General features: G+C 41.1%; 1 protein-coding gene across 3 annotated transcripts in view; it reads left to right on the plus strand.

Moving 5' to 3' along the window:
• POLA1 (DNA polymerase alpha 1, catalytic subunit) overlaps nt 1–17,916 on the plus strand; it is a 295,823-nt gene that overhangs the window by 90,032 nt on the left and 187,875 nt on the right. The gene's annotated exons all lie outside the window — the stretch shown is intronic.

Genomic DNA, 17,916 nt, shown 5'->3' on the forward strand with positions numbered 1-17,916 from the left:
ACACTTTTATGTAATTATTTTTTAAAGATTTTATTTATTTATTTTTAGAGAATGGGGAAGGGAGGGAGAAAGAGAGGGAGTGAAACATCGATGTGTGGCTGCCTCTTGCGCATCCCCTAGTGGGGCCTGGCCCACAACCCAGGCGTGTGTCCTGACTGCGAATCCAACCAGTGACCCCTTGGTTCACAGGCTGGTGCTCAATCCACTGAGCCACACCAGCCAGAGCTAAACTTTTAATTTTTACATAGATCTTATAGGTAAACAGCAGTGGATGTTGAAGTAGAAACTCATGTAATAATAAAAATGTCCAATTTTCTTCTTTTTGTGGGGATGTGCTCAAGTACAACAGACGAATTGGAATGTGATTCTGCACTACTTAGAAAATGCATAGCTGTCATATAAAGAAAAGTAACTGACTAACAATAATCTTAAGATGATTCACATAGTTGAGATTCCATGATGTAAAAATTTAGGTCTATTGTACTCTCATTGGATTAACTGTTAGAGAGTTTAGCTTGAAAAGGCATTTGGCAATTGGAGAATCTCTCAAGTGTAAAGCCGATATTAAAAATTTGATGTCACATATTAGGATCTTAAGTGTTACAAGTTAATTCAGTAAGATGTTGAGTATACTCCATTTACCCTTTTTTTCTGTTTACTTACATATCTGAGTTGTACAGGACTAACGGGAAAAATCCAGACTAACATCCCAGAACTATATTTTTGCCACAGGTGATTTAGGGAAGTTCAGGTTTAAAGCTGCATTCAGGTGAACTGGGATCAACATTTCATTGATCCTTGCCTGAATAAGAATGGTCTCCTGAGTGGCTGGATATAATCAAGAGGCCTATTAGCGGAGGGTGACCAACACTGTGCCATAGTCAAGGCCGGGATTGGACAGGTCTTGTTCAAGGTTTTACAGAACAAGAGACATTTGGATACACTGAGTTCCACACAGATGGAGACGATTATATGAATATGAAAGACGTGATCACCTTTTAAAATCAAGGACAAAACCCTATGACACCCTGGTAGTTGTTATGTTAGTGGGTTCTGTGCAATCAGATGAGTGTTCAGTGCCTTTTTCACTTTTAAAAGGCATCACTTTCTTGCAAAGTCAGACAGTATTGGAACCTCAAAAGACAGCTGGTTTTTTAAAGGCCTTTCCACTAGTTGGGGTGATGTTTAATGTTCACATAGAAAGCAAATATTCCCCCTTTTATGTCTATATTCATTTCAGATACATATTTTTTTGTCTATGTAGCAGTTTGTTATGAGCATGAGTATAGAAGAGAGGTTTTTATTCATATTTAAAGAACATCAGTGATAAAAACATTTCCCTAGCTATGACAAAGAACAGCCTTTGTTTAAGGGTTAGGTATGTCTAAGGAAGTGACTCTTGTTAAGAACTGAGGAATAAAATATAGTTCATCTTATCTTGTGTAAGGAAAATTGTCCTAACTTGCATGCTGCTGAGTGCCTAATTTACATTTAAAGCTGAAGTAATGAAGCCTTTATTTTTTTGCCAGAAGCTCCCATTTCTCTCCCAAATATATTCTCTATCAGACAAAAAAAAAAACCCTCATTATTTTGCATGGTAATGCGTCTTTGCTGATGCAGAAAAGCAACATAATTCAGGATGAAGGATTAATTTAAACTTTCTTACACACTCTTTTGCAGATAAAATTATTTCTAGAGATTTTAAGAGGTGGGTTTGCAGGGCACACCAAAAAGAATAGCTTCATCCTGGTGAATTGCAAAGGGAAGGGTATTGTCCTTTACTCACCAGGAGAAAGAAGTTCCTGAAAACTGTCATGGATGTAGAGTTTTAAGTCTGGGGACTTTAGACTTCAAGGAAACTAGTCACAGGGGATCCAAAGTTGAGAGTGGATCTATGGAAGCTTATAGGAATAAACAACGTTTATATTCAGTTACATAAATCTTCTGAATACAATACAAATGACCCTTTCACTTACAGTTTTATTTAGTAATAAGGGGTACTAACTGTTCATTTTCAGGTACCATCCCTTGTTCAATAGAAATTTTGTTTCATTGCATGTAATCAGCATGCTTTAAGGCATTTCTTCTCCCCCATAGCTGTTTTTCCATCTAGCTGTTCATTGCCTTTCTGATTTTTAGCCTCAGAAACTGGTGATGCCCATCTGCCCTGGGGTTCCTCACCACCCACTCCCACTCATGGCTGACGCTTAGATGCGATTTTTGGTGTACAGTTGTGAGTCCCAAGTGTGCTTGCACTTACCTCCTTTTATTTTTCCTATGGCTTCATTCTAAAAATGTTTTATTCCTGTTCTGCCATTAGCTTTTACCTTTCTTTCCTTTTCCCAAGCCTAGCTCCATCTTTCTCTAATTATCCCCAACAGGATTGAATCATAGTTCGTGCAATTTGCACATACTGAAACTGAATGAAATTTTTGAGGTTGCCCCCAAAATACACAGAAGTAAGTTTGGGAATCTGAAGCTCAATTTAATGAGATTAGATATGGGAAATCAGTGTAGTATCCTGCAAGTGCACATGAATATGTGTGCTCTCAAATACTCTGTGTGCCTCTGCACGTATACACCATAACCTGAGAACTTGCAACTGTGAAAGGTACTCAAGAACTTTCAAAGCTTCCAACACAGTTGATGTTTGAGCACAAGCAGTCAATGTGCTTGCTATCAGTTAGTGGCTTAATCAGTCATATATCGGATTTCACTTGGCATTTGTGAACAAATGGATTTGTTTACAGCTTTCTGGAATCTAATTGGTCCTGAAGTTGAACAGCTCCCCTGCTATTCCAGGACAGGAGTCTCAGATCATAGATGGCAGTCACCTGGTAGTTCCTAAAGCCAGATCTTTGCCACCAGTCTCCATTCTTTGGGCCGAGGGGGTGTCCCAGATGGGGTGAGAATGCCTTTGGCCTTCCCTCCCAGACCTGTCTAGCTGGCAGACATCAGACCTGGGAAGAAGCAAAAACAGCTTCTTAGTGGAAAGATGCTGAAGCTTCTGTTTCATGAGCAACTGCATTTCCTGTTAAGCCCTGGGTGGTTGTGCTGCATTTTAAATGTCTGTGTGGGCCTTAGTTTGTGTTTTTATCTTTTAGGAAAGATTATATGCAATGACAGTGTGCTATGTTTTTTAAGATGTAAAACAATTAGGACATTCTGATTTCCATGTTGTTTAGAGTTCTTATCCCATGGAAGAACATCTAGAAAGACAGTCGAGAAATTTGGAATTATTTCCCCCTAATTTGGTATTCCCTATAGTGGGAATTTGAAGAGTTTTTCTTGTCATCATCAGTATATATCATAGTTAGTATTTTTTTACTACTTCCTCAATAAGGAGTAGTTGGGTCCTTGTACTGGTTTCGGGGGTACTTGGGTGAGATATATGAAATAGATTCAAATATTGAGGCACTCGTAAGAGAAAATATCAAAGCTACTGCCATAGTTCATCAGAAATCAGGAGAAAAAGTTATCAGCCTGAATGAGCTGAAGTTCAAAGTAAGACTGTGGTCATTATTCATTACCTCTTTTCTTTCAAACGGTAAAATTCTTGGGTTTCTGTGGACAAGGCTGCTTTTTAATGGCATGTTCTCCAAACAGCTGTTAAGCACCCCCCCTCCCCAATACCACAGACCACATCTGTTCGCACTGTTGATTAGATAGAGGGTGGAGAAAGAAGAGAGGCTGTAGCATGTGTAATTACCAGTAATTAATTCTTGTTGCGCCTCCTCATTTCCTTCTATTCTAACTCCACCTACTCTCCTTCCTGTCTCTGTTGTAAATTCTATTTCATGTTGGCTACTTGTGGAAAATAATCTTGATGGGTATACAGCTGTTTTCCTAAAATTTTACATTCACCTTCCAGCGAAGCTTTTATTTTTTTCTTCTGGAGGCAAAATCTCTTGATAAAGCGAGGCAAATAAGAAAATACTAAAGTAAGTGAGCCTATCTCTTGGGGCTAGCTTTAATGCTTCCTTATGTTCTGTTTCTATTGATACTGTTCCCAACTGTCAACAAATATTTATCAAATATATTCTCTCTTAAAGGAACTATTGCAGACTATTATTGCAAGGCATGAATAAGTGCGAGGAAAACAAATGTAAGATATAGTCCTGGTCCTCAGCATTAATGTACAGTGTAATACATATTCCTACAATATGTATGTGGAAAACTAACGATATAAGTTAATATATTATAATCGTAACATAAATGATTGCCAAAATTGTCGAAACTACGTAAAACAGAAGTAGTGTTCTGTTATTTTTCTTCCTCTTTGGGCTAAGGTGAGGCCAAAGAAAAATTAAATTTGAGCATTTTTAGTTAATGTGTCATAGTAAAAGAGATATATCATAGGTTTGCTCTTTAAAGGAAATTCGTAGCATGTCTTCTTCACAAATCTTAAGAGCCTAGATTTTCAAGATGCGATGCTTCTTGTGTGTCTGTTTTCAGGAGAATGGAGCTTCAAGTGGAGCATTGTAAAACTGCTTGTTTTTAAAATTTAAGATAAATTTTAAGATGTATTTGCTGTATCAGTCAGGGCCCCAGCAGGAATTAATAGGGATTATTAATGGGAGTAATAGGAAGATTTGATACAGGGATTATTTACTAAAATGTGGTCAGGGTCTATTAAAATTGCAAAAGAATTGTGCGAACTCAGAGGCGAGTAATATAGCAGGGCTGTCGTAGTCTTAGGTGTAAAGGAGTGAGAGGAGGAGCAGATAGCTAACTTAGAAAGAGGGAGGTGCGTGCAAAGGGTCTTCTGATCGCAGGTGGATGGATCCAGCCAGCCTCTATGTGACCAGTCAGGGAAAAAGCCAGGGTCGTAAGTAACCTGCCCTCACTTCCCTCCTGATCTGTGCACTGTTTCTGATGCCTAAACTCAACTGTAAATTAGGGGACAAGGAAGCTCTTTTAATGCAACCTATTAAGTCAGCCTTTCCTCCCAGAGCAGGGTGGGCAATGGAAATGGATGGGCAAAGGAAAGATATCTGCCATATTTGGAGACTTTGTAAATTTGCCTGAATATGAAAAAATCCATCTTGGATGACATAATTTTGTGCTCTCAATAATCTTGATGGCAATAGGCATATGTCTGGAGTCAGTATGCTTTATGACACAGTAGTCACTTCTCCAGCATGTGCACAGGCCATACCCTGTAGGGTATCCATGTAGGTCAGTAATTCTGAAGGGGGGGGGGCAGTTTTGCCCACCCCCCATGGGAAATTTGACACCGTCTGGAGTCTTGGTCATGTGTGGGTTTTATCATTAGGAACCAGCGGAGGATAGTGATGATGAAGGGAAAACACTGATGTGCCTTTTCATTTCATTGGGGTAGTGCTCAGATGATTGTGGAAGAATCTAATCTAAGCAGTGGCTGTTACTTTTGGCAAGAAGAAGCTACTGACCTTTGAAGGAACAATTTAAGTTCTGAAAACGAAGCTAAAAGACAGCATAGGTTTTATGCATTGAGCATGAGGTGGGGCGGGGGGTGGATTGAGCCCTAAAAGATAAAGAAGAAAATGAGACCATTGAGAATAGTTGGGGTGCACATTGCAAGCTCTTCAAGGGCATGGGCTGTATTTTATTCATCTTCTAAGACTTAGGTATCATGTCTTGAGCAGTGCAGACTATTAATACATATTCGTCAAGTGAATGAGTAACCCTTAATTTAGGAGAAGTCAATACTGTAGAACCGGAAAGAAGACACCGGTGGTAAGGGAAAAATGGAAGATACTGGGAAGGGAAGAGGTGAGATTCTTGTTATCAAAGGAAAGACAATCTGAACTACAAAGAAATGAGAAAGCTACTAGCTGTCAAGGACATCTCAGCTCATGGGATCCCAGATTTCCAGACTTTATGTTTGTACTTGACCTGGACTCTTGTACCCTGTGGTTTCTTTTTCTTCTTAATGCAATAGGTAAGGACAAGGACATTCATTCCATTCCTCTTTAGTTAGCACCACCTTCCCTCCCTTTTAATATTAATGGGACTAGTCCCTGCATAGAGCTAGAGCCATGCTCCTTCTCTTTTTGGACTCATCCGAAGACTTAGCCAAGTCTCCACAGAGCAGGTTTCAGTAGATCAGGCCGTTGGTGTGCGACGTGGTGTGACTTGGCTCAGTCACTCTGTTTTTATATTCCTGTAAGACAGTTCTCGAGTCCTGTGCCTTTCATTGTCATACTGTGAAAACTACTTAGTTGGAAGTGATCCCATTTGTCTTTTAAGTTCCTTAAGAGCAGTAAAACTCCTTTTGTACTTACCTCAGTGCTGAGCGCATTGTAAATGCTTGTTGAATTCGGGCATTCATGGAGGGTCTCTCCTGGAATTGCAGAGGGAAGTGGTAGAGTGAGATAGGAAAGAATATAGTTAGGAAACCTTGACTGTGAAGTGTTTGGTCGCCTGAGTGACACATGATATTAAATAGTTGGTTGTATTAAAGAGGGTTGGGTATAGAATTAGGAAATAAAGGAGAGAAGAGGAATTTTAAATACTGGTATGGGGGCTGGAGGTAATGAGAGAGCAGAATTCTTTGTTTACTTGAGCAGAGGTCATGTGGTTGATTAAGTGTGTGGTCCCATATGAGGAAGGGCCAGGGAAATCCGAAATGTCCACCATTAAGACCCATCCGCATTGGTACAAGATGGTTAATTTTGTAGACTTTTAAAAAAGATTTTAATTTATTTTTAGAGAGAAGGGAAGGGAAAAAAGAGAGGGAGAGAAATATCAATGTAACAGAGAGACATCTGTTGGTTGCCGCTCACATGCATGCACCTGGAGACCTAGCTTGCAACTCAGGCATGTGCCCTGACTGGTCATCAAACCAGTGACTTTTCGGTTTGCAGGTGGGCACTCAATCCACTGAGCCACACCAACCAGGGCTTAATGTTGTAGATTTTTTTTTTTTTAGAATTTTATTTATTTTCAGAGAGGGATGGGAGGGAGAAAGAGAGAGAGAGATAGAGAGGGAGAGACAGAGAGAGAGAGAGAGAGAGAGAGAGAGAGAGAGAGAGAGATATCAATGTGTGGTTGCTGGGGGTCATGGCCTGCAACCCAGGCATGTACCCTGACTGGGAATTGAACCTGTGACACTTTGGTTCACAGCCCATGCTCAATCCACTGAGCTACGCCAGCCAGGGCCATGTTGTAGATTTTTAAAAAATGAGCTTTATTGCTACTAATTTCATAAACATGTTTTTGTTATCTCATGAATTTAAAAGAGCCATGATCATCTACCCATCAGTCACGTCAAAAGTCAAGGATTTAGCTTTGGTTTTTATCTTCCTGCAACTCAGACTTCAGGATGTCCTGATTCTACTTCCCATTCAACTCTGCTGCAACTATCTCATGCTATGCCCACGGCATCTCTCCTCTGGACTACTGCTTCTGCTCCTCACTTTCCACAATCCATTCTCTATGCTCCTTGCAGATTTTTAAAAAACCAGCTCATATCATTCCCTTGGCTTACCCCACCACCTTTGAGAGTACTTCTCACATAGTAGAAGCTCAATATGCATTGTATAAACCAGCTGTAAAAGTTATTATGATATCTTTACAGACAGCAAACTAACCAAACTTTAGACTCTCCTAATTGATTTGACACATTGTCTCTATAATGATAGTAATAGAGTAGTAGTCACAGATTTGTTAAGGCTCATCTTTTTTTTTTTCTCTTCTCATCTTGTCATGGATGGTTGACACCCATTGCTAAGATGGTTAGGAAAGGATTTATATGTGGTATTGGAGCCAGCGAGACCAGTTGCTCCTCTTTGGTGATCTCTTGGATAAATCAAGAGCAGCCATGAGTATGAAATACATCAGGCAGCTCCCTATACTGTTATAGAACTGGTTTGACATAAGTAAGACATCACTACAAGTTTTGGGGGAAGGCTAATCTTTTTGACCCTTTTGAGAATTGGGTGAAAGCTTTTGATTTTTTACTCAGAAAAATGCCTACATACGTGAAAACAGAATTTTGTAGACCATTAAGCGAGTTCAGAGACTGAGCCATAGCTTACAGTGGGAAAATGCATCTTCAAAATTATGTTGTTATATTTGGGATAGGTTAAAGCATTGTTTTTGAAATATAAACTCTAGTAAGTAATGTGGCAAAATATTGACAGATGGGAATGTTGCAGAAAAGAGATAATTTATTTCTGTGATTCTTTTTTTTAAAGATTTTATTTATTTTAAGAGAGAAGGGGAGAGAGGGAGAAAGAAAGGGAGAGAAACACCAATGTGTGGTTGCCTCTCACAGATCCCCAGGGACCTGGCCTGCAATGCAGGCATGTGCTCTGGCTGGGAATTGAACTGGCAACCCTTTGCTTCACAGTCCAGTACTCAGTCCACTGAGCCATGCCAACCAGGGCTCTGTGATTGTTAATATAGGGATTATAGCAGACTCTTAAGGGATAGGGAATTGTGAGGGGGGGGGATTGTCTATCAAACAAAAAAATTGAGGAACATTGGCCATTGTGCCTTCTTTCGTTGAGGAGGTAGAGAAGCATGGAAGGTAAATACCTTATCCCAGCAGATCTTGTGCCTCTTAACCCAGAGAATGACCTGTAGACCGAGCCACTGAGGAAGAGAGGGTGGAAGCAGATGGGCATGGGGCGCAGGAAGGAAGGAGAGAATTTCTAAGCACTTCCCCAGGTTGAACCCAATGCCCCCACCCTTTTTCTTTTCCTCTTTTAGTTCTTGGTTTTAGCTCCATTAAAAAGAGAAACCAAAAAAGGAGATTTCCCTCTTTGCTAGGAGTTCTTGGAAAAGCTTCACTATTCTTTTATTCCATCTCCTTTGGGGTTGAGGAGAGCTGTTATTTCTGAACTTACTGCCAGGGTTTCTTGTATTCTTAATGCTTTAGTACTCTCAAGATGGCTTGTTTTTGATAAATCACTAAAGCAGAAGGTATTTTGTCCACTTCCTAAGCAATAAAAGCAAGTATGTAATGCTGTCGTACCAGAGTTGTGATTTTTTTTCTCCTGCACAATATATTAACTAAGCAGAAAATGTAGAAGAACAAAGACAATAAAAGTAATGTTTGTTTAGTGGTAGTTTGAGATATTTCAGGAGAGATGGGATGTGAAGAAAAGCAGTGGCCATATTTAGAAAGCTGCCTCAAACCCAAGAGTATCTATTGAAGTAAACTTGATGACAGACTTTTTTCCTCTTCATGAATCATTGTATTCCTATAAAAGCGAAAATTCCTCTTCATCTAAACAAATGGCTTCCACATCTGTTTTCTTAGTTTCTCAAAAGGGTGTCTTCAAGCTTGCATTTTTTTAAAGTGTTTATCTGTTTAAAATGAAGTATCGTCAAAAGCAGTTTATACATCAAAATCCAAGTTCGTCTTCAGCTTCTAAGAATTAGTCGAGAATGATCTGGTGGTGGTATAGGGAAAAAAGAAAACACATTTTGTATTCTGCAGAGGTAAGTTCTTCATAACCGTACTCTTTACATTTTATTGATTTATATTTAATTTTACTGCTCTTTTGTTTCTGGGGACTGATTGAGCGGGTAGCTTTGTCACTGGTAGCACATCCCAATATTTTCATGCTCTGGGTTCAGAGTTCTGAAAATAAGGCTTTTCCAGATCAGTAGCAAGAGAATTTATCTGTTAGTCTTATTGACTAAAAACTAATCTATAGTTAGTTTGATTCATTTTTGTTCCATAATCAATTTTCCCTCATCATGTTACTAAGAGAAACACATTGAACTGATTTGTAAAATATTGTAGTGCTTGTTCAGTTGTCAGTCTTGTGTGAATCTGCGTACTCTGAAGGGTTTTGTTTTTTTCTTTTCTAATCTTTAGTCTTTTGTGTGACAGGCCACCATGCCCTTGAGCCCATCCTGCCATTTAAAAATAAAGAATGAGAAGCAGCTGAAGTGCGGGCTCGTTTGCAGCTGACAGGAATCTGATCTACTGCTTGGATTCTTGCTCTGGGTACCGACATGCCAGTGGAGTGTGGCTCCTCCCAGCCATGCCATTCACTGTCACGAGGTTTGAGACGGTGGGAGCAGTGGAGGCCGTCTGCAGGGGAAAGAAAGATCTTTTTTTATATGTAAAGGTCAGGGAGAAAGGCTCAGCACACGGGGTCCTACCGCAGGTTGCAGGACTCCTGGCTTCTTACCACCCAGTGGAATTTCTGAGCCCTGATGGGGCCTTTGTCTTTCAGGAGGTTGAGCAGGCTCCTCCCACCCCCTGAGCTACAGCTGCCTGTTCTGTCAAAACAGTGGCTTGCTGTGAGGGCAAAGGTCCATGAGAACAGTGAGACATTTGAAGTTATCAAAGCAAATCAGTGACAAAGGCAATTAATTTAATCACCTATGACTTAGGTAGTTTCTTTTGAAGGGTGTGAAGAATATTCTTTGGAAACTGAGGGGAACCCTTCGCCCATCGTTAGCTTTTCTTCTATTGGATGAGTGTAAATCGGAACTGCTTATAAATGGCACCAAACTTGACATAAAAAAGAACACCCTCCTGCCTCCCAAATGCAGAAGAGAGGCAGGAAAACGATGGCCAGACCTCTAGGAGGCTCTTTACTTGTGAAGTGACTTGATTGGTGTTTAGTCTTCCTGTTGAGCCCATCACTGCCTCGAGGAGGGGAGCCATTGCAGAAGTTTTGCTTGCTGTTTGTTGCGCTGCGGCCTGTAGCTGTTTTGGTTGCTCATGAAAAGGCAAGGTGCTCCTCCTTTTTTGACCTTGTTCCGAGGCTTAATACAATTATTTGTATTAGGCACTAGCCACCTGTTGGGATCGTTCTCCTTAAAGGTCAGTGTGTGGTGCCTGGCTGTCTGACTGTGGCAGCCTGCAATCAAATTTGTCAGTGGTCACTGGTTTGTGTGACACCTGCCAATTGTGACAGAAAGAATGGAAACCTAATAGCTGAAAGGGAAAGGAAAGTGCTGGAGGGAGGAATGAGGGGTCCAGGCACCCAGGGAGCAGCATAACCATGGTTTGGTTGCTAGCTTGCCTGTCTCCCATTCTCCCGCTGCCCCTTTGTGAGCTATGCCATCCGTTTCAGTGGGTTCTGTTGTCTGCGTGCTGATGTTGCTTTGGTTTAGTCGTATATTGCATCTCTGCTGACCATCGGAATTCCTGGGTCCAGAACTTAGACGTCCCCTCTGTTGAGTATCTTAGCTTCCACTGCCTCCCTGTGATCTCCATTTAGATGTCCACAGGCATAACATACTCATCAATTTCAAAACTACCCAGCTGGTTCTGCTCCCCAACCTGTTCCCCTTCCGGTATTCCTTATCTTAGTGAGTGACAGCACTGTGTGCCTATCCAGTTGTTAAGGCAGGGACATGGGTTTCACCTTCCCTGTGCCCCAAATTCAGCCAGTCACCAAGTTCTGTAGGTTCCACTTCCTAAATACCTGTGATTGTCTATCTCCAGTGCAATGACTTTGATGCTGTTCAAGCCTCATCACTTCTTCCTGGATGCTGCCCCTGGCACATCTGTTCTCTACATGTTTTCTAACCAGAGAGACCTCTTTAAACTGTCAAACTGATTGTCACTCCCCAGTTTAAAGTCCTTAATGTGGTTTTTATGGCCCTTCACATTGGGCCTCTCTGCCCTCGCTCCACTTTCCTGAGCATTCTGATCTCAGCCATACTTTTCATTTTCTTCTCATTGCAAAAGAAACCTTTTTTTTTTTTTGAAAACTTATTTTTTAAGAGTTTTCCTCTGTCCTTTGGATCTTTGACACTCTTCCTCCACCCCCCTTTTTCTATTACTTCCTCTAGATCACCTTCCCCTATATACAGTTTGCTTCCATGAACTTTCCTCTCCCACCTCAGAGGCCTCCATTGTGTGTGTGTATATTTTTTCCAAATGTGTATTTGCCTCTCCGTTAGATACTACACATTGTAGAGGAAAGGGATCATGGCTGAGTCATTCATGGTAGTGTTCCCTTCCACCTAGCACGTGAGAACTGTTCAGTAAATACTTGTTAGTGTGTGCCCAGGCCAGTGTGGCTCAGTTGGTTGGAGCATCGTCCTGTAACCAGGAAAATGTTGTGCATTTGATACCCAGTCAGGGTGTATACCTGGGTTGTGGGTTCAATCCCTGGTCCAGGTGCGTGTGGGAGGTGGCCAATTGATGTTTCTCTTTCTCCCTTCCTCTCTCTCTGAAAGCAGTGAAAAAAACATGTCCTTGGGTGAGGACAAAAAATAAAATGCTTGTTAGTGTGTGAATGAATGAGTAATTTTTTGAGGGCCTAAATGAAAAGACTATAGAAATTCAAAAGTAAAGGGGATTTTTTTTTAGCAGTAGCCACATCTTGCATAGCTTATATATTGATATTTTGTCTTCTCCACATTCTACATCTGCATCCTAAATGACCCTTCTCAGTTTGGCATTTATCTGTTTCTTTCGAAATTTCTCTGGATTCTTTCCAAAAGATGATGGGACAGGAGAAAAAGTGATCAATAAATTAAAATACATTATTTGATCCTTAAACATATTAAGAGGCATTCTAGAGGCATGCCTGAACATTGTCTACAACATATGTATCTGGACAGGTGAACACAATTACATTTCCCTAAAATGAAACCACCTATCTGAAGATTTTTCTTTGAATTGGGAACCCTCTCTATTTAAAAAAAAACACACACATTTTATTTATTTGTTTGTTTTTAGAGAGAGGGGAAAGGAGAGAAAAAGAGAAGGAGAGAGACATTGATATGAGAAACAAACATTGATTAGTTGCTTCTCAAACATGCCTCAACTGGGGACCAAACCTGCAACCCAGGCATGTGCCCCAACTGGGAATTGAACCGGTGACCTTTGACTAGGAATCAGACCAGTGACCTTTTGCTTCATAGGATGATGCCTAAGCAACAGAGCCACACTAGTCAGGGTGCAAACCCTCTCTATTTTAATCATATATAGCTAGCTCACAGAATCTCTTTTCTGAACTTCTAATAAAACAGAGGGCAAGGGACACCATTTTGTAAGAAATAGAGTTGCTACAGGAGGGCATGAAGACCGAATGGTCATTAAAGAACAGAATTTGGTATTTAGCTCTGGTGCTGAGTGAGGGAGTTGCCCCCGAGGTCTTGAGTTTAAATAGTTCCCTCCCCTCTCACCTTACTCAAAGCAGGGAGTAATGATGAACAGTACCATGACTGTCTTATCACACACTAGTTCTAAAAAGGAGCTTTCCAGAAATAAAAAATGCTTCCATCAAATGGTGATAACAAACACTTCCATCGTTCTCCAACTTCAGGTTGTCCTTTAGACCCCCAGTGAGGTGCCCTCCCAGGGTTGAGCTCCAGTCCAGGTGCTTAGTAATGACAAGCGGCACCCTGTTAAATCTGTCATTCATGCGGACCGAGAGCTCAAAGTTTTCTAGTCAGATTTTCCCATGACCTCAGTTATAAAGAAAATGTTGCAGATTCCAGAAAATGCTAATGTCCTTTTTAGCTGTATTATCTTGATTGCAGCGCTTCAGAATTGCCCAACTTCATTATCTGAACATAGCCAGCCTGACGCCTTCTTCTCAAATAGACAATTATGATCAATTAAGCACTTTCAGGCCTTATAGACTATTTAATTTTATTAGTCAATTATTTGTGCTTTGAAAGAGTTAATGGTAGCTACCCAAGCCATTATTAGAAATTAGAATGTCCCAAAATAGAAAGGCTATTTCCTTTGAGTATGGCACTGCAGTAGAAAATGCCAAGCATAGTTTTTACTGAGTTAAAGGGTGAAGGAAGGCGGAGTGGGGGAGAATGTTACATGTAAATCATTTAGCCATTAACCTAATGGGTGGATTTATAAATCCTATTACTATAAGCCCTTTTCATTTCCACTGAGGCCTGGTGCATGCTTGATCCCACTAATGTAAAATTCATTCTGTCTAAGTGATTACTGAAGTAAGACACTTTGAGTCAATTTTAATCAGGTTGTGTGAAACTTGCCTCAGCGCTGATGTTCGCCAAAGTGCGGACATGGTTTGGCCGTGTCTTAATTAGCCCCCCAGAAGAATTATTCTGGGAGTCAATCAGGGAACCAAGTCTCCAAGCCTTTTGACGCATGCCTGTTTTTCTGGGAGGGAAAATATACTGTAGGGGCCCAAAAACACCCAGCCCCAAAGCAAGAGGCAAAGGCCTTTGGGCAGTGGTGTTTTGAGTCTCACGGACATTATGTGAATTCTCAGAATTCCTAAAGTGCTATTTTTATGGCTAATTGGAGCATCTGCAATGGTACTTATATTTGAACACATCAGAATTTCAAATTTGGTGAAATATGTGCACCCTTGTCCTAGAAAAATGCTTACAGACATACATTCGCATTTTTCCTTAGAGCAGCAGGGATTTTCAGATTTCTTGACCTTAGGTTAATATCTCCTGCTCTAATTTTCATCTTGGTGCCTTAGGGTTCTTTTTTTCTTCTTCTGGGAATTTAATATTTAAGAGTGTAGGCTCATACTTGAACTCTTGTGTCGGTGAGTAGATTTGGCTCGAGTGTGCTTTAAAGTCAGCTCTAGAAGCTCTCTGGGTCCTGTGTCAGACCTAATTCCAAGTACCACAATAGTGCATGTAAGTTCTAGTGAAATGTACAGGACGCAAGTTTCTAAACTGGAGGTTGGATTAGAGGAGGAATAGAGAATAAGAATGTGGTGTAAGGAAGGTTTCTTTAAAGGTGAAAACAGTTTTTTTCAGAGTAAAAATGTAAAGTGGATTCTAAAAAATCCACGAGATGAATAAATATTTCAGGGCAAGAAATGAGAACACAAAGGTGTTCGCTTTTCCTTTCACATGTTCAGAGCCACACTTTATGGTATTTTAAGTTTTTAGATCAAAATTAGAGCCCTGTCAAATTGTGGGCCAGTAATTGAGAGAGACCCATAAATATCATTAAATGTGCCTGTTGGGGAGGAGGAACCTTTCAGAAAGCTTTGTTTATTCAGCGTGTTTTATATTCTTTACACATGAGCTACCAGAAGGTCTAGGTTGTAAATTCAGGATTTAACAAAATCAGTTTATCTGGAAACAAGAGTTGTATGGGAGAGGTACACTTTTAGTCAAGTTTATAATTAACGGGCCTTTATCGTTGGGGTTGAAATTCATTTCTCTTGAGTGAATATTTGTTTAACATGGGTTGTGTTTGAAGGTGGGATTAAAACTGATTCACTCCATTTCTTGCATGGAAAGAGCTAGCATTTAAATGCGTGCAGTGTGTGGGTTTAATTGCCACTTTCTGTAACCCGCTTTAGGGTCCTGATGTTGTGGAGATGCACTTATCAATCCACGGCGTTGCTATTCTCAAGCTGTACCACTTGGGGTTTGCCTCCTTTCACTGCCACCTAAGAAATAAATATTTATTGAATTACTATTATGTGTCAGGCTATTGATTACTATTATGTGTTAGGTTTAATGGGTAAGACATGATCTCTGTTACCATTTGCTTGTAGTCTCTTAATTTTACCTTTTATAATAGAGTGGTGTGCTGCAGTATACACAGAATTTTGGGGGGGCTACATTGGACTAACAGACTTTTTAATGTCATTGGGTCAGGGGGGACAGAGAGGCTGTTTTGACAGTGTGAAGTTGCTTGTGAAATAAGTAGATGTTAGGTGATAATACCTAACATTTACTGAGCACTTAGGTACCAGAGACTGTATGGAATTATTTACATATGTGGTTACATTTACTGCTCATAGTAGCTCTATTATAAGGAAGCTGCAGCTGTTATCTCCACTTTATAGTTAAGGAATCAGAAGCTTAGTGATTGTATTGTGTGCCCAAGGTCATGCAGTGTATAAGCAGTACCCTTAGGCTTTGAACTCAGGCAGTCTGTAGTAGTTGGGGATCTCCATAGAAACAGAACCAATAGGTTGAGTGTGTGTGTGTGTGTGTGTGTGTGTGTGAGAGAGAGAGAGAGAGTGAGTTGAGAGAGAGGGAGAGGAATGGGCTCATGTGATTGTGGGTACAGGCAAATCGGAAATCTGCTGGGCAGGTCACAGTCTAGAGACCCATTTGGGACATGAGTTGATGTTTCAGTTCAAGCCTGAAGGCAGTCTGCAGCAGAATTCTCTCTCCATTGAGTGACCTTAGTCTTTTTCTCTTAAGACCTTCAACTGATTGGATGAGGCCCACCCACATTATGGTGGGTACTCTTTTTTGCTCAAAGTGTGCTGATTTAAATGTCAATCTCCTGTTTAAAAAAGTACCTACACAGCAACATGTAGAGTAGTGTTTGACCACATATCTGGGTATCATTGCCTAGCCAAGTTGACAGATAAAATTAACCTTTGTTGGGAACTGCCCTGCCTGGTTTCAGAAGCTGTAATTCCCCCATGGCTAAGGCTGAGTAAAGGACCTTGGGATCATAAGCCACTAAGGAGACAAAACTTATCTTCCTTGTAGGGGCACCACCTCTGCCCCCTTTCTCTTCACCCTGCTTGGCCCCGGGCGGATGACTGGTTAGTCAATGACGGGTAAGATTCCTCAAAAGAGGGACAACCTAAGACAGGCACAGTCGCAAAGGGGCCCTCAGGGAAGGACTTGAGGACTATAAGAAAAGGGGGTGATTGACCCTCGCCCCTTGGCTTTGACATAGCCTGAGTCCTCATTCTGTCTGCCAGAAGTCTCCTAATCTCTTGGCTGCCTTACTTCCCCTGCCTGACTTAAGCCTGAAACAATGCCAGAGGTGGGTTCGGCCCTGTGCTGGAAAGGGCAGGTTCCCTAGGGTGATCAGGCATAAGAAAGAATGCATAAAATCCTATGAAACCTACTTTACTAGTACTGTCAATTTAAATAAGAGTCCAAGCATGAAATGAATTTGTCTCCCCAAAGTTTTATAGCCCTTTAACTGTCTGACCCTGATTCAGAATAAGCCCTCAGAGTTCTTTGAATGTCTATTGTTTAATTATTTCTGCCTGACAATGATTGATGAGCTTTACATATACACCCTGTATTCCTGTGCAAATTGAACCCAATAAAAGCCTATCAAGGCAAGGGTCAGGGCGCTGTCCTTTCTTGAGAGTGGCCAAGGCTCTCCGAGGTGCTCTCCCCTTGAGAGAGCGGCTGTGCCGTCCCTTTTCCTCCACAGGACTTGGTAGTCTGTGTGAATTTGTTTCACCTCATCCACAACACCACAGACCCCAGGAGCCGGAATCTGTGTCAAACCATCACACAGCCTAACTTCTGAACCCACACTTCTAAGTGCTGTGGGGAAGCAGCATGTGAAAAATACAGAAGCAATAATAGAGCATGGCTTGTTCAACAAACTCAAAATATTCTAGGAAGGCTGGCTTGAAGCATACATGTGGGAAGCATTAGAAGATGAGGTAGGCCTCAACTAGATTTTGGGTCAAGCTGGGGGGTTGAATTTCATTTCAAAGAGTACATTTTAGAAAGCGATAAGAATGTTTTGGGAGGTAGTGATGCTAGAGACGGGTGGTAGGTGGGGGCCTGGAGGAGGGACAGCCCATTGACAGGGGTGTCACACTGGAAAGCCATAGTGAGACTTGTGAGTTCATTGAATCAGAATGGAAGTCATTGCTTTGTTTTAGATGAAGGCTCTTGGAGGGGCCATTTCATGTTTGGAGCTGGTTGTGATTCTGGAGGTGATGGATGGAGTTTCGAATGAGTGCTTAAAGGACAGAATTGGGTATGGGCCTAGAGAGAGAAAATGTTGTCATCAGTGTAACATTACCCTCTCCCTGCCCCCCATGAAACGTGGCAATATCAGAAGACAATTTTGGTTGTCACAACTGGAGAGCATGTATGCCCATGCACTCACCTGTATACACACACATGCATGTTGTTGGCATCTAGTAGGTAGAGGCCAGGAGCAGCCCCTTATGACAAAGAGTTAGCCAACCCAAAGTGTCCATACTGTTCATGTTGAGAAACCTTGATACATATGAGGTCTGTCTGGAGATAGTCCAGTCATTGTTA

Source organism: Phyllostomus discolor, chromosome X (genome assembly GCF_004126475.2).
Source record: "Phyllostomus discolor isolate MPI-MPIP mPhyDis1 chromosome X, mPhyDis1.pri.v3, whole genome shotgun sequence".
NCBI classification, from domain to species: Eukaryota; Metazoa; Chordata; class Mammalia; order Chiroptera; family Phyllostomidae; genus Phyllostomus; species Phyllostomus discolor.